This window comes from Calliphora vicina, chromosome 4, assembly GCF_958450345.1.
Source record: "Calliphora vicina chromosome 4, idCalVici1.1, whole genome shotgun sequence".
In the NCBI taxonomy this organism is placed as follows: domain Eukaryota; kingdom Metazoa; phylum Arthropoda; class Insecta; order Diptera; family Calliphoridae; genus Calliphora; species Calliphora vicina.
The window spans coordinates 62,251,219-62,275,593 of NC_088783.1; the positions used below are offsets into that span (position 1 = coordinate 62,251,219).

General features: G+C 30.7%; 1 protein-coding gene and 1 long non-coding RNA gene across 4 annotated transcripts in view; one reads left to right on the forward strand and one right to left on the reverse strand.

Moving 5' to 3' along the window:
- Positions 1-3,004: 3,004 nt before the first annotated feature.
- Positions 3,005-10,819, reverse strand: LOC135957425 (uncharacterized). 2 transcript variants are annotated; one of them, XR_010576403.1, is made up of 2 exons: positions 9,713-10,819; positions 3,005-3,565 (listed from the first exon to the last, which is right to left on the reverse strand). It is a non-coding gene; the product is annotated as an uncharacterized LOC135957425 (long non-coding RNA). The 2 variants fall into 2 exon arrangements; XR_010576404.1 differs by lacking the exon at positions 9,713-10,819 and adding an exon at positions 4,135-4,752.
- Trf2 (TATA box binding protein-related factor 2) overlaps positions 3,235-24,375 on the forward strand; it is a 46,556-nt gene continuing 25,415 nt past the window's right edge. Inside the window, exons 1-2 of one of the 2 annotated variants that reach the window (XM_065508163.1) lie at positions 3,436-3,534; positions 4,746-5,003. The gene's annotated coding sequence lies outside the window, so the exon portion shown is untranslated. Of the gene's footprint in view, positions 3,535-4,745; positions 5,004-24,375 lie in introns of both variants that reach the window. The other variant, XM_065508164.1, reaches the window with a different exon arrangement.

Sequence of the window (24,375 nt, forward strand, 5' to 3'; positions counted from 1 at the left end):
TCAGTTGGAAAATCATTCAAATTGGTCTGGGAGGTGATTTTCAAAAGTTACTGTACCAAATATATGCATCACCGTCCAGTGGTCTTATTGACATATTCAGTAGAAAAGTTACATTAATTATGACTTGGGAGCGGATTTTCATGCACTTATTCAAAAAAAAAATCAACACGTGACCTACAAATTTTAAAAATATGCACTTATATTTTTGTTACACAAAAGAGTTCCCAGCAGATAATTATAATGTTGGGATTAATACTTGTTTAACATAATATTTACAGCCTCCTTCATCCTGCGATTGACTTAAAAAATCATAAAACTGTTGATTGTGCCGTAAAGAAGCATCCAACCTTAATACTATGTTCAGACATGCATCTTAAGGAGTGAGATCGAAAAATTCTTAACATACATATATGTTTATAAAAAAGAAACCACTAAACTTACAGCTTTAATTTTTTTTTATTTGATTGAAATTATTATTACAATTTACAAAAAAAATTATTTTTATAGTTTTAATCACTAGTGATGAAATTTTGAACCTTTTTCGGAAACCCCTCCATTAACGTTTTTATAGTGCTTTCTGTCACTTTGCTCGAACATGTAGTCCATCTCCGTTTAAAATCTACCACACTTTTGGACACCTTTTTTGTACTCTTCAATTCTCTTTTAACAAGAGCCCAATATCTCTCCACTGGCCTTAGCTCCGGGCAGTTTGGAGGATTTGCCTCTCTTGGTACAAATACCACATTATTGTTCTTGTACCACTCAAGGGCTTGTTTGCCATAGTGACAGGATGCCAAGTCAGGCCAAAAATAAGTGGACACATTATGAAGTCTTATGAATGGAAGCAGCCTTTTTTGTAAACATTCCTTGATGTAAATTTCGGTATTTATAGAGCCCGTTGTAACAAATGAGTGGCTTCTTTTGCCGCAACTGCATATTGCTTGCCATACCAAGAACTTTCTGGGAAATTTTGTCTGCTTTTGGGTCCTAAACTTTTCTTCAACATTCCCTCGAGCATCAGCAACATAAAATTTTTGACCTGGAAGTTGCGAAAAATCTGCCAGAACATACGTTTCGTCATCCATTATGCAGCAAGAATATTTTTTTATAAAACTTGACTTCAATTTCCGTGCTCTGTTTTTGGCCTCTAAATTTTTAGTAGCGTTCCTGTCAGGAACTTTTTGAGCCTTGTATGTTTTTAAACCTGCATTAGCTTTAACTTTTCGTACCAAATAGTCCGAGCACTGAGCTAACCGGGCTGCTTTCCTACCGGATGTGTTGGGAGCTCTTTTGAAAATGCGTTCTATTTTTTTGGCTTTAGAAACATCATGTGGACCATTCCTTCTACCTGAACCAGGTTTTCTATCAACTGACAAGTTCTCCCGGTACTGTTTAATAACATTGGAAACAGTTTGACGGCAGACCTTTGTATGCTTGGCCAACTTTTTGTAAGACCAAGTTGGGTTTTGTTGAAAATATTTAATAATTTCAGTACGCACTTTTTTCTGGTCACTCATTTTAATCAGATTAACAAAAAAATTAATATAATTGACATTACACATAATAACTGACATGTTTTTCAAAGGTAACTTGATCAAAAAAAAATTCAAATAATACTTGGGTTAAAAAATGTAATGAAAAACGTGTGTTAAGAATTTTTCGATCTCACTCCTTAATTGAGCAATTAGGAACATTTGCACAATTAAGGCCTTAATTGAGCTCAATTTATCATACAAGAACTCAATTAGTAAATTGCGCAATTAATAGTTAATTGCCTCTCTAATTGAGTAAAATTCAAAATACAACCCTTGTCGCAGGTAATTTACTGAGAAGTATGTTCAGTGAGAAGAAAAAATTATGTACAATGGCAAGCCAAATGTCATAAAAATAAGCAAATGAAAAAGTTGAACAAAATGGCCGACGAAGTTATCGTTATGTTTATTTAAATGTTTGAACTAATTTAATTATTAATACAAACTTAAATAAAATCTATTACATAGAGACTGTTGTTGAGTGAGTCTGAACATAGCATAATTTTAATCTCTTAATAACTGGATGTGAAGAGCGGCTGGAAAATCTTTGGGTAACGAAATCTCTTATCAATCGAAATTACAATAAAAAAATATGAATGTTTTGATACTATTTTTCTAAACATTTGAAGCAAAATGTTTTGAAATGATAATGTTCAATTGCTGAAGAAATTAGTCGAAACATTAGATGCTATTTCTATAACAAATTCGACAAAAGAACTTTTTATTAAAAATTGGAATAATATGCATATAAATATGCATTTTGAAGTAAAATATAACCAATATGCTTTATCAATAAAATATGCAAAAATATGCCCTAACAAATCGATGCCATTTTACATCCAAACGGATAGATAATTAGTCTACATGGTATTTGGGCGTTCGAGAAAGACATATGCAAAAATATGCCCTAACAAATAAATTCCATTTTACATAAAAATGTGTAATTCGGATAGATAATAAGTCTACATGAAAAAAACAAGCATTTTCATATAATACCGCCCCCTAATTATGAGACTCCTATTTGAATTAACGGACTTAATGGTGTTACCATATTATTTTTTGATGTATATTATACAGAGTTCCCAACACCACCATAAATTCACTTCGTACATTAAGTAGCTGAATTAATGCATTAGAAAGAGACAGCTAGAGTCTGCTGTCGACATGTTCTATAGATGTCGCCCCCATATGTCTACTTTTAACGTTTGTGTAAAGAATAACAATTTTTGTATGAAAATTTTCAAGGAATTTTAGTGTTTCAACAGCTATGATGGAAGCATTAAAAACCAAAGCAGAAATATAGATGAACCTCATGAGAATGGAAATATCACGCGGTTTGAGTTTTTTTTTACCCAAAATATTTACGAGTTGATTATTTTAGTAGTAGTTCTTTTTTTGTTCCATTAATTGTGACATTTCTCCATATAATTAATTTGTTAACAATTCTTATTTATGGTAAAATAAAACAAAGGTTTTGTGCGGTTGTATAAAGAAATATTTATTTAAAATCAGTTAATACATATCTGTGGTATAATATTGTAAAATATTATTGATTGATTGATAAGTACGGTGGGTTTTTTTAATGCTATTAATTACACTAAAGTATTTTGATTTATATTTTTTTTAGACATAAATTATAGAGATTTATAGTGATTTTTTTTTATTATTGACTTAAATTTAATTATAAAAAAACCATAAAATTCTACTAGAAATAAATATTCTTTGTATTTTATATTAAATATTTGGGGGTTGTTTTTGATGGCATAATTATTACATTACATTATTTTGTGTTATTAAGTACTACTTACTTTTTTTTCTTGTTTGATTAGTTAGTAATTCAGCATAGTACGTTTTGTTACAACCCTGTGCCTTGGCTGATTTGCTGAAAACCTTAGATTCAGTTAATCGCCATACAATTTCTTCATGTGAATGCAAAGTACAAAATGGCTGTAGCACTTGCGACGACGTTGTGTTCGTTGTCGTTCGTTGCCAGTTGTGTGTCGTAAGTGCGCTCCGCTAAAATATTATTTTTTCTTGATTTAAAATAATAAAAAAATATATATAATTAAAACACATTGACAAAAAGAGAGAAAGAAACATAAAAAGAGAGCGTGAGAGAGAGAGGAATGAGAACAAAAAATATTTTGATTAAAGAAAAAATAAATTGCAATTAAACAAAAGAATATAATGAAATTATAAAAATGAAACACGTTTTTTATGCAAATTTATGAATTATTTTTTAACTTTTTTCATATTTTTAACCAAAAAAAAATAAAGAATAAACCCTACTACACACACATTATTAACTATAGAGAAAGAGAAGCACACACGCAGAGAGGCAACCAAGCAATAAAAATATTTTGTTAAAGAAAATATTTAAAGTTTTAAATTCAAGTGTGAAAAATTAAAATTTTATTATTTTGAAAAATTGAGTTTTTTTTTGGAACTTTTCTTTTATAATTTGTTTATATATGCTCTGAAATTATTTAAATGTTTAAATTTTTTTCATATTGTTAATTATTAACAACTAATTTTTAATTTTTTCTAAAACGAAAGTAGGAAATTAAAAAAAAATAATAAAAAAAAAAGAAATTCACAGTACTTTTTATATGTTACGAACGGATGAATAATATTAAGAAGAAGAAGCAGTAGCAAGTAACAAAAAAGTATTCGTTCGGTTTTTTTTGTTTCTATGTGTTATTGTTCGAATCGCGTAGATTTGCTGGTGCTAAGTTGTGTCTTCGCACGAAATTTTTAACGTCGCGTAACGCCGCTGAGGCAAAAATTCAACTGTCTACCTAAAGTAAACGCTCGTTTGTTCGTTGCTCGTTAATGAATAGAGTATATGCTCTCGTACAAAACGGTAAAAGCAAAAACAACAAAACCCGATTAAACCAACTTCGTAACTAAAACGATTTGAAATTATATAGTAATAAAAAAAAGAATACCTGCTGCAAAGGAGAGCTGTGTGCAAAAACAAATAACTATAACTCTCTCTCTCGGGAAAACCAAGAGAGTTAAAAGAGATTAAAACAAGAAAAGAAAAATAGTGAAGTGATGAGAGATTATTATAAAATTTGTTTTTTGTTAATTGTGCTCTTTTCTGATGTTTTTTTTTTTTCTGAAAAACCTAAATGTGAAGCTGAAATTAGCTTAAATATTTAATGATTTTAACAAATGTACTGTTATTTTTGCGTTTATTTTTAAAATTAGCTACAACAACATATAAAACAAACATACAAATCAACAAACAAAAAAAAAAGTCCCCTAAATACAAACTAAATTAAAATAAAGAACTCGTGAAAGAATTTTCAAACACAAAAGAGGCGTTGGATTATATTTTTTTGCTTCACACATAGAGTCACGGTTTTAATTCTTCACTCTAACTCCTAAAGCTGCTGAGGTCATTAAAACCGCAAGCAAGTCCTCAAAACAAAAACAAACAAAAAAAAAACTGAACACAAACAAAAGGTGATGAATTATTTTAATTATACTTATTTATGTACATACTCTTTAATTTGTTAAATTAAATTTGTAGTAATCTATTGTAAAGTGTGTATCTATATACTAGTACATACATATATTTCGATTAAACCCACAATAAATATATAATTTCTCTAAAGAAAAAACACACAAATGTTTTGTATACTTGGTCAACAGCAAATAATTAAGATTTTAGTAAAATGAAACAACAAAAAATAGATATTTTCGAGAAAGAAAAAAAAAACAAATTATCAGTGATTTAAAAATAAAACCATATTACTCGCATTTGGATACTGTCGCTCACTCACTCAGTGTTTTTCAATTACCTACCATTCGCTCTCTATCTCTTGGTGTTATTCTGGGCCAGGGATGACAAAACAAAAATTTTTGCAAATTGTACCAACTTCTACTAGGTACATTTTGTTTGGGTTGGGGGTTTTATTTCCAAGAAAATATTAAATGTTAAGCCCCATTTGCTCAATGTCTGATTTTATTTATTTCATTATTTTCATCTTTTAAAATAATTGCTGAGTTGAAATTGTTTGACAAACTAATAAACATTGTACTGGCCAAATGGTGCCCTAGTTAGTATAATTGTACATTGGGATTGACCCAGAACCGCTAGAGTTGCTGTCCAATCAAAAAACTGAACGTTGTTGATGGAAATTTATCTGTTCTTTAACATAATGTTAGGGATTTGAACACTATGTTGAGCGATGTTTATCGTAAGATCGTTGGTTGTGATTATAATGTTGTTTTTTAGTGAAACTTGTGATATTTTCTGGTGATTATCATGTTTTTATAAATTATAGACTCGCTATTATGGATGTATTTGGAAGGAAGGATGTGTATTTTCTAGCCTAAGATTATATTGATCGTTCTTGGGCGACTTCAGATACTAAGGTATCTTGGAGTTTTTGTCCAGATGACAGTTTTATTGATTATTTTTTTGAATGGGTTATGGTAAAGCTTGGCTTTCTTGTGATCTTAGAAGGTCTCGTAATTCAAAGATCAGGTTGTTTAAAAGTTGTATGGAGAGCAGTTCAGCAGTGAACTATGTTAAATATTCAAATGCTACTCGGATTATCTTAATAGGGATGCTATGATTTTGTGAACTCTAAACGAAGAATTAGTGGATTTCCAACATCTTTGACATTCAATGGTGTTGAATTGTTGGATGGGTGTCTAATATATTTGGCGACTTCTTTCAAGGTCAGGCGCGGATCCAGGGGGTGAGAAATGGAATTTCCACCACCAAAAAAGAACCGAAAAGTTTCCCCTCCCAAATGGTTGACCTGGATCCGTGCATGTTCAAGGTATATACATATACTTCTGGTATGATCTTCAGACTTTTAATGTAGTATCTAATTTTCGCATTACGGAGAATGCGAGAAATTTTAAATCCTCTAATTGTCCCTGTTCGGGGGGAGTTCCTTCATCTGTTCTCAGAATGTGTGCAAACGAAATGTATGTTCCATTTACAAGGATTTTCAATATTTCGTTGACTTGTGTGTGGTATTATTCACGCTTTTTGGAAGGAGAGTTTTATTATTCCTCTTTTTTAAAACTGGAAATCTATAACTATGTATTGTTAAATTGAGTTTTATTCCAAAATTGTTTGAGAATATTGGGAAATCTAGTTTCACCTTATCTACATGGTTGTTTAACTTGCTTTTGTATTGACTAATTATGTTTTTCAGATGTTATTTTCACAGACTCTAGTAATCTAGCATTTACGTAACACCGATCAATTTCTCAACTTTTGGCAAATAAATCAAGTAACTCTTTATTCCTACTTTTTGGAGTCAGTTTAGGTACATGTGAATGTGATATTCTAAAAAATTAAATTATAGAAAGGAGCTTGTTCCCCAATTTAAGCATAACTAAAGAACGATTTGTTCGATTTGGTTTAAAAATAGTCCAGAAAATTCTAAAAAAATATCTCCAAAACTTAACTTAACAAAGAATTTACAAATTAATTGTTTTTCTTTCAATTGTACCAACTAAATGATATGAAGTTTTTCAATTGTACCAAAAACACTACTACATACTATTTTGTACTAACTTTTTCAACCCTGCTTTGAGGCATACATTTTCCATCTCTTTATTGTCTGTTGTTGTTGTTATTGCATTGTTTATAATATGTTCGTTCTCATTTCCCCATTTTTTTGTGTGCTCAATTTTGTTTTGAAATATGGCAAATCAAATCCCACCGAATGAATGACTTAACAACACCACTACTGCATTTGTATTTTCCGCTGGTTTTTTCTTCGTTATGACATTTCTTCCGTTTTATTCTGTTCTATTCTCTGAAAAACTGCAGTTATATATTTCAAAATACATACAGTACGTTTCTTTCTTTTTTTCTGTATATACATTTTTAGTTTTATTTTGAAATTCATTATTTTTTTTTGCTTTTCTATGTGCTGTAGTTAGTGGTTTTAAAAATATTTCATTTTTTCTTTTTTTTTAATGATGTAATAAATAGAGATGATGTAATTTATGTTTGGAGGGTGTAGATTAAATTAATTAAATACCTAGTATATGTATTTTCCAAATTGCATTTGTCATCAGGATGTATGCATATATTTTTTTTTTCTCAATTATTATAGTCTTATTTGGTATGTGGAATTTTGTATATTGTATAGTTTGTTAATTACTCATTAATGACTCAGTAAAATTTTTGGTGACATTGTGATAAAAATGATTTTTTTGTGGGTAAAAATAAGAGTATTTACTTGACCTTGTTGTTGTGAGTGAGCAATTGTTTTTTAATGATCATTTAATTTGTTTTTAGTAGACCTGAAATATGTATGAAAATCACCTTTTTGGCAGGTAATTGAATGAAAACCTACTTAGAATCCTGAGTTTAAACTAAATATGCATATATATGAAAAAAAAAATAATCAAAAATATCAGCAATTCTTTCCCTAAATCCATTTACAAAAACTAATTCTTTAGCTTCATTCTGACAGCTAAACTGTTAAAACTCATTTTCTCAATCTCTGGAAATTAAGATAATTTTTGAATGAGAACTATCGTCACGATAAAAAATAACCAGAGATTGAGAAAATGGAAGTAATACAATTATCGAAACATAGAATTTTTCCTGCAAACAATTAAAACAAATACTCCTAGTAAATATAAATTGTGTGTTGGCTGTCTCACATTTTTGTCTATATCTGTGGTTCTAGTCGACCGATTTTGCCCATTTTCAATACCAAACAAATTTCATTAACAAATAATATTTGGGGAAATTTATCCGCCTCATGTCCTTCCCTCGAGACCCTATCGTGCCTTCAATAGACAGATATACAGTTCGACTTAGAATTTTATAAGCACCCAGAATACCTATATAATTTTTGGTTATACGACCAATATTACGAAATGACAAAATCATTTTGATGGTGGAAATTCCTGTGAATAAACAGATGTTTTTTATGCTTCCGGAAATGGAAAAACCCGGGAAATTGGGAACCCTAGTTCCCAAACATTCGGTTTTTGGTGACATTTGTTTAATACGTATTCTCAACCTGTAACAATTGATAAACAGGTGTAAATACAGACTAAGGTTATTTCACTTGCAACTCCCCCCAATCACTGGTATAAAGCCAATTGGTATAAATTCGGCAAACTGTTAGAAATGTTGGGCTCATGGAACATAATTGTTTTTCTATAAACAGTATTCCTGAAAAATATCAATAAAACATTTGTCCCCTCAAAAGGTATGTAAACAAATTACAAAACCTTCTGGTAACCCTTTTAGGACAAAGCAAGACGCGTCAGCCAACAAATATGACACTAAATGTCAACTTTTTTTTCAACAACAACATTATTACGGGATTTCGCAGATTATCTCTATCTATCATTTTGCCTACAAAAAACTTAACTAAACACTTGGAAAAATGTTAATAAATGTAAACAATACGTAAATAAAGAAATTTCTCTGTTTATTTACTACGTTTTACTTTACGGTGAGTATGAATTTGTTTAAAACAAAATGTATTGCAAAATAAATAACAAAAAAAAACAATATTTCACCAAAGGAAAGTTGAACAAAAAAAAAGAAAAAGAAGAGAGTGAGTGAGAAAAAGACGAGACATAAAGAAAATAGTGATAGAAGATGAAAGTGATGATTTTAAATAAATTAAAATTTTCTTCAGATTAATTAAACGATTTTAAAAAAATTATTACTGATCAAGGTTGTTAAACCTAGGGGAAAAGTAATAGTTAATATCCTTGTAGGGTTGTAGGTGGGTGGTTGATTGTGTTAAATTTGGAACAGGGTTAGGGTGTGAACAAATTGCAGTTTCATCCTTAGTGACGTCATTTACAAATATTGCACTTTTATACATACAGTTGTAGGTATATATTTGTTTTTGTACTAATTTGTGTAGATTTTCTTGGAAAAGATATTTTTTTTTTTATTTTTCTGTAGAATTCATTTTAATTGAGTCACATTTTCTCTTCAAAACAAAATAATTTACATGAAATTCCATATCCATACATAGTTTATAATGTAGTATGTGTAAAAACTGCTTACCAACACATATTTTGTGTTTTTTTTTTATTATTGAATTATTAACAAAAAAAAAAAAACGGAAGAAAACACAATAAAATCATCAGCACACATACACATAAATAGTTTATTTTTAAACCCCTCTTGTACTCCCCATGTCTCCTCTCTTTATCATTGCCTTCATTTGACTATTTGAACAAAATCTCTTTATGTCGTTTTGTTGTTGTTATTTTATACAACAATTTCTTTGCTTACTCCACCACTGCTCACCTCACTCCGTTGTCAGCACCATAAACCTAGAGCTCCTCTTCCTCTTATTCATCATCCTCTGTTTTTCAATATATATACATTATTATTACACTAGAAAAAAGCGAAAATTACTTATAAAACCCTCGAAATGCGTTTTCTATATCATCATCATCATAATAATAATATTGCACAGTATTTGAGTAAAAGCGATATGTACAAGAAAATGACCAGGAGGAGTAGCAGGGGAATGAGACCAAAACAAAAGAATTTCAATATATGTATGTACAAACAAAAAATGTACATGTATATTATGTTTATTATACGGCTGTTTTATTGTTTTTTTTTTCTTGTTGGTTCTTCTTCTGTATGTTTCTACTAGTGCTGCTTCTTCTTTTTTGTGTTATTTTTTTTTGTCTTACGTATGGAACGAATACAACAACAATAAAAAAATATAAAATAAATGGCGACCACGCCGTTTTTATATTCGTTCATCATCGTTCACAGACCCAGCTTTTTATCGTTGATTTTTTGTAGAGAGCTGCTGGCATAGCAGCTAAAGACTAAAAATTTTAAACGTACATTTACTCAACGGAACATCGAAAAAATCACAAAAACATATGTACCAGCAATGTCGTTATTATATACATACATAGTACATATTTCCACCACTATAAACTTGAAAAATAAAAATAACCGAACTAAAAACGAGTTTCTTGTTTTTCTCTGCGTGTAGCGAGTTATATTCTCTCTCTCATTTGCTTTAACCTACTCTTGTTTTACTAATTCTCTAGCTCTTTGCTCATGTTCTTTGTAAAGTAATTAGCTCTTTCATTTATTTGTTTTATTTTATTGATAAACGAAAAATATACTCTCTCTTGCTCTCTAAATATACAAAAATTATCTCCAGAGTTATTGTTACAGTGCTATAGAATTTTTCAGGTTTTTGTCGAAAAAAAAAAATATTTGTTCTTCATCTATATTTGATTTGGACTACAGACCGTTTTACTACACATAAATTATAGTGCTTTTAATTCATATTTTTGTTGCTATTATGTTACTTATCTAAAAAATGTGTAGTGAATTATTGTAGAAAATTATTTCGTACCTATTTGTATTTTTTTTTGTTTGGTTAAAAAGAAGTGATTTTTTTTTTTTTTTGCTGTAATGTAGAAAAAAATAATGAAATCGATGATGTGTATTTTTGTGTCTGCTTACTTGTCTGTCTGTATGTCTGGCGTGTCTGTTTGCCTTCAAATTTATAGGTCGTTTTCTAAATTAAATCAATTATATGGGTTTTTTTTTATTAAAAAATATGTATTGCATTCAATTTTTATTGATGATGAAATATTTTTGAGGGTTGTTAAACATTGTTTTATAATATTTTGTTTAAACTATTTTATTTTTCATTTTCTTTTATACTTGCCATGTTGAAAACAGTTATATAAATGAAAATTACAGTAAATGACATACATACACATTTGGCACATGTAAAATATATACATATGTATTTATATATTTAAAGCAAGACCGTCACAACTCAAAAAATACGGTATTAAGAACAAGTAAGTGAGCTGTGCCGAATCTTATATACCCTTCACCAAAATATACTATACTTTGACGGTACAATGGATAAAACTGTGTACCTTAACATATTGAAAGAAAATCTACTACAAAGCACTCTAAAGTTAAATCTTGGGGAACATTTCTATTTTCAACAGAACAATAATCCCAAACACACAGCCCATAACGTCCGAATATGGATAGTGTATCATGTTTCCCACATTCTGCCGACTCTTTCGCAATCTCCTGACATGAATCTCATAGAGCATTTATGGGATGTATTGGGCAGACGTGTAGGAAAGCACCATATTACTAGTAAGATTCAACTTAAAGAAGTCCTGTTACAAAAATGGCAAAATATTGGAGCTGACGCACAAAAAAATTGGTTCATTCAATGCCAAGTCGATAAAAGAAGTCATAAAATAACGGCTACTCCACAAAATATTAAACTATTTAAAAAAAAAACTATTTTCCTGTTAAAAATTAAAAACTGTGTGAAAATGTTTGTACGCTTCGAAACATTAGTTAATTTTTTTCACATATTTCAATAAGTTATATCTAAATACATATTTTTGTTGAAACCCTGGAATATGGAAGATTAAAGATAAATCTGATTGCTGTGTGAATATTCAAGTCATGCTATTTGGGGGCTTCGGAAAGTTGATTTCAACATACAGATGGGCGTGGCTATATCGCTATATATAACGATCTAGAATGGAGTAGCAAATGAAAATTGTAGAAATTACAAACGGAATGACAAATTGAAGAGTATAACAGTTATTTTCAACTAATCTTTGTCATAAGTTTCCTAAAAAAAACAGAAAGTGATGTTGATTTTTTGAATTTGAATTCAAAAATATACCTACATAGAAACGTGTAAAAGACCGGTCATCCGGTCACTTATATAATGGACTGTGTCCCATTGTCTCAATCTCGGGTTATCGTTTTTCGTAACGAACTGTCAGTATATCATCACAATAGAAAAATAACCAATGAAATGTGAAAATTATAAAAAATGGTATTGGAACAAATTTTTACCTGTTTGTTTGATAGTTTGCTTCTTGGATTGAGTGGATTATCACAAACACGTTGATCGAGGCTGGCTTCTTTATAATGACGCTATATTAAAGATTTTTACTAAATAGCTATAGATTTATTTAAACTAGGTGTAATTAATGTGCTTTTAATGTTTTTTAAAATTGAAATATTTTTGTTATTTGTTTAGTAGTAAAATACCTGTAGTCTATTGTCTATGTATTGGTAAGAAATTAAAAAAAGAGATTAGATATCTACAAACATTGATCTATTACTTTGACAGATGACATTTTTCAAAATCATTGCTTAATATTCATAGTTATACATATGTATGTATGTAGGTATATGGTTAAAATGAATGACAAAAGAATTTCGAGCTATGAAAACAATAGAGAATAATAGAACGAAAGAAATGAATAATGAGTACAAGAATATGTTCCCTTACATTTCGTTTATAAACTAACAAGAGAAAAAATCAGCTACTTGTAAGCAAAAAAAAAAAACAAAACAAAGACTCCAAACATTTACAAACATTTGAAGAAAAAAATTGAAATAAATAATAAGAAATGGAAACCAGAACATATATTTTTTTTTGTAGTATTTTGTCGTTTTTAAAAACGGACCGAAATAATAATAATAAATACAAAAACAACAACATATACAAGTAACTACAACAAAGCTCCAGACAACGACAGTTGCCGAACAAAGTCGAAAATAAAACCTATGCATGTTTGTATCACAAATGTAGATACATTTTAAAACAATCCATAAAATAAAGCAGACTACTAACAATAATTACAATGATAAAAAAATAATTGTAGACTAAAAATTTTATGAAGTGTGGTTATTGTATTTAAATAGATTATTAGTTTAATTGATTAGTACTTGATGAGAGAATTCTCACATACAGACGTAAACTGAAACACACACATACACATGCAGTATAAACAAACTGAGTAAAAATAGAAAAGAGACGAAGCTACTAAATTAAAACTACACTTAACAAAATAATTTTAAGTTTGCTGTTTTACGTGCTGACTCCTGCTACTACAAGTCGGAGTGTTTCGTATCTATGAATAATTTTCTATGGCATGTTTTGCTTGTGTTCAAAGCTCCGACCATCTTTGATCTAATGTTCTTTTTGCCAAGTTTCTTGACCGCCTGTTCTCGTTGAACTAGTTCGGAAAATGACTAATTTTGAGCATAGTGTAGAATATTTGGAAACTATGTATGTTATTGGAGGGTGGATAAGGGAACTAGTGTTTGCGGATATCAGATTTATATTTGCCTATATTTTAAGTGAGAGGAAGGACTTCTGCTAGGTGTTTATTCCACATAGGGACAGTTCAGCCAAATATCCAATTTGCATGAGCTCTTCAACAGATTTCGATAAAACAAATGAATGAAATACAAATCAATAGAGTTGGATATCCTACTGATCCTACAAGCACCATATTCATCTCCTGTATGCTGTAAAATAGGCTTTCGATCAGCGTCCATACATGAGACTTACATTACATTTTCGTTAAAACTAGTAAGGAGATCAGATGGAGTGATAAATAATCTCTGGCACCGTAATAAGAAATAGACTTAAAAATGTGCTGGTGTCTTGGGAATCGCCCTGAATTATCATAGCCGGAACATTATGAGCTTCTGATTGCTTACTATTTACGCCTCTCAAAAATAAGAGGGTTTTGGGTGGCGCCCATGTTGTTTTGGCGACATCTGCAAAATTTATTGACAGAATCGATTTGAATCAAATGAATCAGCAAGTTCAAATGATAAAACGTTATTATCAATATGATTGAGAGAGGAGAACTACAATGGTTCACTAGATCGCAATACATCCATAAAAAGTTATTGTTTGGTGCGGATTTTGGTCATCGATCAATGGACGTTATGTACGAACGAATTGAGGTTATGTTTATATGTATTTCACGGAGGTGACGTGAATTGCCCACCAAGCTCATGCGATTTGACTCCACTAGACATTTACTTGAGAGGTTTGCTGAAGTAGCTGGTCTGTGCCAATAAGACACCAGACCATCGCTCAAATTTAGCAGGTCTATGGGGCAGAAATGATGCAAATTTTACCTTCGGATACGTTCACCGTATGAACCATTGGGTTTTCTGAATTCCATTCAAAATAACCCAGACCATAGCTTAAAGTCAGCGGGTTAATAGGTCAGAGTCTCTGAAAATTTTACCTATCGAATCAACACACACAAAGAGAATTTTGTTAATATGTAATCTCACAGCTTGTTTTCAACATCGATGCAAGAGTTAACATACATAAATGGGTCCTGTGAGCCGACTCATGGCCCCTATCTCTTACAAAGAAAGAATATTGACGGTGAATGTTGCTGTCATGACTATAAGCGAGCCCTAGGAGGCAGCTGTGGGACCTCAGCTCCATAGGTTTAAGTGATTAGGTCGGCTATTTCATGAGGGACTGGAAGATGTCGGGAACTGTAAGCCAAAGGATATTTTCGGCTTCATTAGGTGGCTCTATGTAGATAATAATGTTGGAATTTTGAGAAGACAGTTCTTTTTATTTTTCTCCAGGTGACCTGTCCTATGGAATCTCCTGGGATTGTTATCTAGCTCTATATTTATCTAAATATATGTATTTCTTTATCTTTATTATCATTATTTCCTGAATGGATTCACAAGGGACTCATAGGTCTCAGTGGAAGTGGAAGTGTATTTTTGCACTACCCTTCTGAACTATGTCATCTTCAAAAGTAGAAATAGGATTGAAAGTTCAATATAGAACTTTAAGGAATAGAGTAGAGAAATTTTGAAGTTTTTCGCTACCCCTAAATGAATCTACAACAACTGTATAGTGGAATTTCTGAGAAATCTCGATATTAATCAAGATAAGTTATTACCATCAAATGATTATGGTCTTGCTATTGCTTGTTTTCCCAATGAAACCAAGCTTTCTTCTTGTTTACGCCAGTTTACTATAGCCATTTAAAAGAGATTTTTAAATATGCATAATTGTAATTAAACCCCAAAGTTATTTTAATGATTCACTAATTTGGAATTATTTTCGTATAAAATAGTTTACAATTAAACAAGTAGACATGGCTAAACAAATTAGATTTTTTAATGTCTGAATACTCCTATTTTACCCTATGTCTATACCTGATATATTTTTGTCATGATAAACGTCAAAATGGTTGTCAGGATAACAACATTATCATGTATAGTCCCCATTTATTAGTATTATTGCTTCGTTATGACAATATTGTTAGTGCTTTTGCTTAGACAACTTTGTCTTGTTGAAAACGAACGTCTTTAATTGTTATGATAAATATTTGTTAAGTATAGACAGGGAGTTAAGCATGAGTAGACATATAATTTGACTTAAGTCAAGAGTATTAAATGCTATTAAAATGTTTTCAGCCAGGGTATACTGAAAAGCCCAAATGATCTATTCTATACATGTACTTTGGTGAATGCTCGCTGTCAAACTCTTTATAGGTATACAAAAAATGGACTCCCTCCCACAAGTGATTCAACCATATAGATATGACTTATTTTCAAAGATATAAAAACAAAAAGTTGTATTTAATGCAGGTTACTAATACTTATTAAAATAAAATTGACCAATAGTAAATATAAAGTAAATACCTTGTTTATTTTAAAAGTTATACGTCATTAATAATGGTATTTTTCAATTTATTTGTTATTGTCTCGTTTGTTATTACGAAATATGTGGGACTACGTTTAGGTGTTTTTTTTAAATTTTCGTTTAACTTTAGTTTAAAAAAAATTGTGTTAATACTTGTTGATGTGTATTAGTTGTTATAATTAGCATTATGTATTTAATTGATAAATTTTATAAATAAACAAAACACACATCTCGAAAACATACTGCTTTACACAATTATGTTGCCAAGTGCCAGTTTTCAAATGTTAGAGTATTTGCGTTTCAAATAAAGACGTTTTTATGGGAGCAAGGTGAAAAAAATTCAAGAAATTAAGTCACGTGTTTTTTTTTTTTGACAAACAGTTTTTCATCACTATGATACAAGAAATCACATTTATAACACATTTTAATTAACAACGTTTTTTTCTTAAGGATTTTTATAGAAATAATCGATTTTCTTAAACGCCCACCCTACAGTGAGGGCCAATTAAGTAGCATTTTTTAATGATTAAATTAATTTATGAAATATTATTTAATTGTTTAAAAACTACACCTGCAATTAAAATGTCATAAACCATGAAAATTATTTTGTAAATTTGTTTATTTATTTTTTTTGTTAACACAAAACGGAAATGGGTGTAATAGTACATTTATTTGTTACATTGATCATTAATAATAAATCCACAAGCTCACTCACTCACTCTTTTGATTATTTCAAACAACCTATTACTATTTGTAGTTGAATAATTAACACAACAAGTGAAAATGTTTTTAAAAACCAATTTTCAAACACTAAAAAAACTCAAATCGCATCAGATAAATTTTCCACTTGTTTGATTTTTAGTGTATTATCAAAATATGTATAGAAAACAACAACATCCACTAATATAATTATTAGTTTTTTCTCTCTCTCCCCTCTAAACTGTCACTGGTTTTTTGGCTTTGTTGTTGGTTTCGCCTTAAAAAAACCCCACCACAACAAAAATACAAAGAATTTTTTTTGTGACTGTTTCTTGAACTTGATTTTATAACATTTAGTTACTGAATTTAATAATATTACTATTAAACTCAAACACACGCTATGATTTTGTTTAAACAAAATACAAAAACTACAAATTAAAAACAAAAACAATATTTTTTTTTATGGTGTTTGTTGTAAAACTGTCAATGAGGTAGATGTAATAGTGATGCCAACTATTTAAAAGTGGATGGCAAGTGACAAAATTAGATGTGTTTAAAAAAGCATGAAGTTGAACTGAAAAATTATTATTTTCATATTTTATAATTCAATTAATATATCAAGTAAATTAATAAAAATTTTAAGAAATTTCGTATAATATTTGAGTATCTGCTGTAATTTGTTTTGTCAAAACCATAGAAAATTACAATATTTTGGTTTAAAATTAATCTTTTGCAAAACATTTCTTTATCACACATGTAAATTAATAAAAATCCAAGAATGTTTTTTTGAAAATTATAAAAATATATATATAAAATGCTGCCAAAAAATTAGAGACACATTATTTTTGTGTATCGCTTGAAAATTTTCCCGGGAATTCCCAGGAATATTTTTTTTAAAAAATTCTCCTCATATTTTTGTCGGAAATTTTCTGGAATTTCTTTATACATTTTCTTCTTAAAGTTACAATATTTAGATTAGTTATCGAATTTCAACGTAAATAATTCTCCTAAGCCAGATGGTATACCAGCAATGTTTTTGAAGCACAGTTCTTCGACGCTAGCTCATCCATCCAACAGCCAGCCCAATAGCAATTTGTTCTGCACTTTCCAAAGTTATAGAGAGTACGGTTAACTACAATCTTGTGAAATATTTACAGCCCAGCAATCTACTCAGCTACCGGCAGTATGGCTTTCGTAGAGGACGCTCTAATGGATAATTTCCTATCGGAAAAATGGTGTCGTTCCTTTCAACGTTTTGGCGAAAGTAAAGTTGTGGCTCTAGATATTTCCCAGGCGTTCGATAGAGTGTGACATATCGAGCTTTCTCTGAGATCATACTATACGAGTTGTTATAGATGGGATCTCATCAAACATGTTTAAAATAGATTTCTGGGGTACTGGTTCTTTCCTTATTTTTCTATACGACAGTCTACTTCAAACTTCCAACCCTATCTATTCTTTTCAAATGACAGCAACATTTGGCATTCATATTCATTCATTTATAGACCAAGCTTGTCGGAAATTGAGGCATGATACCCTTAATCGCAACCTAGTGACAATCTCTGAATGAGGTCGTGCGAATAGGGTCACTTTCAACGTTCGCAAGACTCAGTGTTGCCACAAAAACGAACGACTGGGTGGTGTAAATATTGTGGAATCAGACGCTCTTGATGTTCTGGTTATGAGAATACAATGTGATGTCCGCTGGTCTAAAAACATTTTTCAAGTATCGAAAGAAGCATTCAAGTGTCTCGGTTTTCTAAAACGGTGTAGCAATTACTTCACTCCATCTGATCTCCTCACTATATATATTAATTCCTGTTGTTCCTATAAGGAGCATAGGGCCGTAAAACTATTTACACCCCCCTATATCTGACCGAAAATGGAATACAACTCCCATGTGCATCAAATTCTACTTTTGAGTTTCTCGACTGCGTACAGGAGAGGGCGAAGGAGATTATTGGTGACAATAGGGTACCCAACGGTATTGATTCGTTGGAGCACCGAAGCAATGTGGGCTGCGTTTCACTGTTCTATGCATACTACAATGGAATCTGTTTTGTGAAAATTAGGGAACTTGTTCCTGATACCCTCGGAATTTTACGTAATACACAATTTTCGTCAATAACACATCGATTGGCCAGTGGACCGCACAATACACTACAGGGAAAATTCGTTCTTTAGCCGTATTGTCCGTATGTGGAACTAACTTCCCGCTGAAGTCTTTCCGGTAATTTTCAATGTAGAAAAGATCAAATCGAATGTCGATCCAGTAACGATTCCATAGAACTTGTTCCGAAGTTGACATTTTCAAACAAAATTCATTACGTTTAAAGTACTAAGGAATTAAGCCTATGAATTGACTCGCAATGAATTCTTTAATGGAATGGATAAGAGATGTAATTTTATTTGATTTTGAAAATTGAATTAATTCATTCGAATCATTGGACTGCTACAAGTTCTTGTATTGTTCTCATATCCACCAATTGTGTTGAGAGCTCTTGAATCTAGTCCCTAGTGATTGATCCATTTCGTATACGAACTACTTTACGTAATACTATATTTAATGAATATAAAAATCACTAAATGGGTAGCACAGATTGTTTTTATACTATGTGTGTGTGTGTTTAATTGAATACGTTTTGTTTTAGTTTCTGTAGTTTTTGTTATTCTTTGATATATTTCTTTATAATTTCCCCCTTAAATAACGCTCCCTACATTCAAACAAACATATTAAACCGATACTGATAACGTATTTGCAAAACGTGTGTTTTCTGACGACTTTATCACATTTTAAACACACGTTTTTTTTCTCATTTCTTTTCACCCATGATGGTTGTCTATTAAATTTATTAATTTATTATTGGAATATATTTAGCACTACATATTTTAATATGTAGTATAATAATCCTATTGTCTGTTTTATCAGATTTCATTTTACTTTTGCTGCAGAAGCGAAATGAGGAATTAATTCCAATTTTGATGGGATTGGGATTCTTTTATTTTTTATTATTTGGAAGAAACGTTCCAAGGTCATTTTCAATATTCTTAAATTTTAATTGGGTTGCTTATATTTGTTATAATTTACATAAATTCTATGTGTAAAATATATATGTATATTCTGGATCCATAAAGAAAGAGGAGTAGAATTAACGATGTCCGTTCGTCAGTTGAACTCAACTTTTCTTAACTCTCATATAACTTACGGGTCTAATGCTTTCCAATATTATACTATAACTTGCGGATCTAGCGCAGATCTCTTAGATTGTATATGTTGAAATTAATTCATAGATGCATTAGCGAAAACCCGGATTTTTACCGAGTTCTCATAAGTTTCTTAAAAACAACCGATTTTTATTATTTTGCTCATTTTATTTACAAAATGTAATAAGTTTTCAAGTGTTTAATAAAATGTAAGACTGTTAATATTAAATTATGTATGTGATTTGAATTTTAAACTTCTGATTATAAGTTAAGTATATTTTTATTGAACGTATGTATGTAGATTGTGTTTTTATTACATGCGTCTATATAAAAAAAATTTATTTTTCTTTTGAAATTATATAAAACAATGCATTTCCGCTCACGTTTCTTAAACAAAAGTCTACTTTTTTGCTTATGCATACATATTTAGTTTTATATATGGGTTAGGAAAGATTAAAAGAATTTTAAAACTAGAAAATAAAAACGTTTTTTTTTGCAAGACTCTGCACATTTCTAAAGGATTGGCCAGGAATCAAAAACGACTTTGGTTCATATACCTATAATTTCTAATCTTAACATTTGTCTACTGTGTTTCAAAAATGATGCACTCCTTTAAGGATACCTCGCATACCTGATTTATCAATTTAAGTTATTGACAATAAACCCTATTCGTTTTTGCCTCTATCTTGTAGAAACATTAAGTTAAAGTATTTTTCGTTTCTTTTTCGTCATATTTGTTTACAAATGTGCATATTTTCATTGTTTTAAGGCATGGAAATCACAACCCTGGTGATTAGTTTTCAAAATCCACTTGATTTTCCAGCGTTGTTAAAGAAGCATTGTTTATAACGGTCTAATGCGAAGAGTGCGAGAGAGAATGAACAGAGTAGAAATTACGAGAAATATGGTGTGCACAGTGGATTAACCAAATCTATAGAATCAGCGACAGATGTGCGTAATTTTTTTTTTAATTTTTAATCTTCGTTTCCCTTTAACTCACACAGGTATACGGGCAGCAAACAAATTAATAACAACTAATGATAAAGAAAACAAAGCAAAATGTTAAACAGCTGTTTTTACGTTAAACGAAGAATGCCTTGCCTGCATGAAATGGACAAAAGAGAAGAATCAAAAAAAAGCATCATCATAAAAGAATCATACATTAACAGTTTAGTATTGGGACAGGTTTAAATGTATGCATGCGACAAAAAAACAAAAACTAAAGGGACCGAAAGAGATCACGAAGTGAAACGAAATGGAAAATTATTTTATAATTATACGTAGTATGTGTAAATATTTAAACAAATACATAAAGAAAAACCAAAAAAAATAACAGCGGATTTCTTATCACTTTTAAATGATTTCAAATGAAATCAGACATTTTATTAAGAAAAATATTTAAATAGTAGAGGCAAAATGTAAATAAAACTAAAATGATAGTGGAAGAAGGGGAATATAATTTTCAATTCACTATTTGTATGTCGTTTGAAAATGTTTGTTGTACTCTACTTCATATATATTTACTTGCAAATAATAATAAAGAATAATTAGGTCAATTCATCTTGTAATTTAGAGGGATTTTCTAGAAATCACAGCTGATACTTTTAATTCTTCCAGTGTTTTACTTAGGTTTACTCAGAAACTTGAATCCATGAATTCATTTATTCGATTAACATGTCTTTGCCACAACCAGCCTTTTCATACCAGGTTAAATTCCTATTTGTGTATGTATGGAAATAGTTACATTTTGGATACTTCACCTTACAAATTCTGAGGCGTGCATTTTAATGATTTCAATTTTGTTTGTTTTTAATATCGTTTTGCAATATTATTTTGCTCTATCGGTGCTCTCCCATATTAAAAATCTGTCAGCAAATGAACTCTCTTCTCCTTTGAGGTTCACTTTGCTGCGTCAATCTAGAAAATGCGATGGCGTATGCCTCCTAGTTAGTAGAAGATAGTGTAAATGAATGCACTTCCACACGGAGGCCTATGGGTCCATTGTGAATCCCTTCAGTAAAAAATTAAATAGTGCTAGCTAAAAATACCCAAAAGGAACTTTACTCTCTAAATCCCAACAGGATTGTTTACCATAGAACCACCGCTATCCTTTATTGAAGGCGAAGATGTCCTCTGGCTTTCATCCCCAGACATATAGCAGTCTTCAGCACCTCCTGGGCTCCGCATATTCTGCAGAAGTACGGAATGCCGTTGTTCCAACTGTTCAGTGACCCGTGATCTTACCGCTAACACTACGTTCATCCAGCTCCAGTAGTACTCTAGTATTCAGTCTCGGATATAGAGCACTGGAGATTCTACAGTCGAGTCTGCTTCTCAATGACCGGTTAGCCCGAAGCAATCCTGTAGTAATCAATCTCCTTACCTTCAAACCAATGTTTCCCATTGGATGTTGCAAAATTGATTCGAAAGTCTGAATGACAGTATTCGTATAAGATTCCTCTATGACCAATTTATCTCGTCCTCAATAAAGTTGTATCACACAACCTCTCATAGTCATTACTCCCACGTACTCCTTAAAGTCTAGGAGATTCAGAATGATATCCATGGCCACTTGCGGTGTGCTACATGTGGTTCCGGTGATGCAATCGAGGCGAATCTCCATTGTCTTCCTATGACACTCAATTGCCATTTTGCTTTTCACCATACAGTATAACCTAACGTTATAATAGCTCTTACCACAGTTCTGTAGATCCAATTCACGACGTTCTCGGTAATCCCCAATTTTGGTGTATGCATCTTTATAAAATAGAGTTCAGACCCGTTTGAAAATTTGTGAACCATACGGTCTCGCATCAACCACCAAAACCAATAGGTTAGGTTAACAGGCAACCGTCTAGTAGAAGCAGGAAACAACAGACAGCTCAATTGAGTCCATATAGCAGGTCCCTTTGTGTTACCTGGAAAAGAAATAAAAGAAGGCCAAATAGGAGTAGAAGAGATATAGAGGAGGTGGTTAGAAGAGAAGTAAGGAGATTAGTGTCCACCAGACATTTGAGGGTGTACAGGCCAGGACAAGTCTCCTCGCATGGTTGCCAAAATTGCGGAGGTACAATCCACACCAATAGCAGTCGGTTTAATTTACCCATATCGGTTTAAATAGACCACTCCTTTGAAAAATGTAACTTCTGGTTTTAGATTCATTCTTGCCTGGCGACATTTTATCTTATTAATAATAAAAATAAATCGATAACTTGCCCTGGTCGTTAAGTTATTAATTCAATATTCTTCCTTATCTAAGAACTACCAAACAAAATCTGGGAAATACCTACTAACAGTAATTAAAACAAAGTTTTTATTAACAAATATATGTAAAACTATAACACAGAATCACATTGTATTAAATTAATTTTATTAGATTGAACATAATTTGTGGCAAAAAAATTCCATTGAATAAACTTTTACTTTCTTTTTGATATTTTTAATTTCTTTCGAGTAGTTATGTACACATTGTGATTTTTTTTTTGATATTCATTTTCGTGAGAGTCATTGTTTACTTTTATTTTATTTTTTGTTTGTCTCTCTTTCTCTCCTACTCACCACAGACTATCTATTGCTTTATTAAAACTTCAAAATGTACTAAACATAAACAACAGTCACCACAACAACTGCAACAAACTAATTAAGTATATTTATTTTTTTTTGTAAGAAAAAATATTTATTTATTTTTTGTTTTTGTTTGTAAAGTATGTCATCACTAAATACTACATAGTAGGTAGTATAATGAATTTGTTCTTGTGTGTTCTTTTGCTTGTTATTGTCGTAAATAAATGCAAACGATAAGATAGATTGAGATATTGAAGAGGGAGTTCAAAAAAAGGAAAAGTATAAAAGGGAACAAGATTAGATTGAAGGAAATCTGAATATGTGATTTAGGGTTCTTGGGTTCAGCCAGACCTGAAATTCCGATCAAGAAAATTCTGGTATTAGGAAATTCCAAATTCCGAGATTTAACAAAAATAATCAAGGGAAATCCTAACATTTTTACATAATATTGCAGCATAGGTACTTTGACTTTATGGAAATTTGAAGATATTTGGATATTAAAAATGTATTTTATAAAACCAAAACAATTTTTCAGGGGTTAATGTAATTATCCCTCTATCCCATTTAATTTTTGTTTTACCCACGAACAAAATTTATATCCTTTTGTTTGTTGCGTTTCTTTTATATACTTTTTCTTCTGTTACTAAACAACACGTTTGGCTTAGTTTGTTGGCTTTTTCTGCAAAAGGTTATTTAACTTAAAAAATTCTTTTAGAGTTCGTAGTTCTTTCTGTTCTGTCTGTGTGAGTTATTTTATTTGCACGAATATTTTGCAAATGTTATTGTCCATATTCAAGGTCATCACCATATCTTTGTGTGTGATATATTTGTTGGTGTCGTACAAATTCCATTAACTCTCATTCTCACACACTCTCGCTCTATTGCTCTCC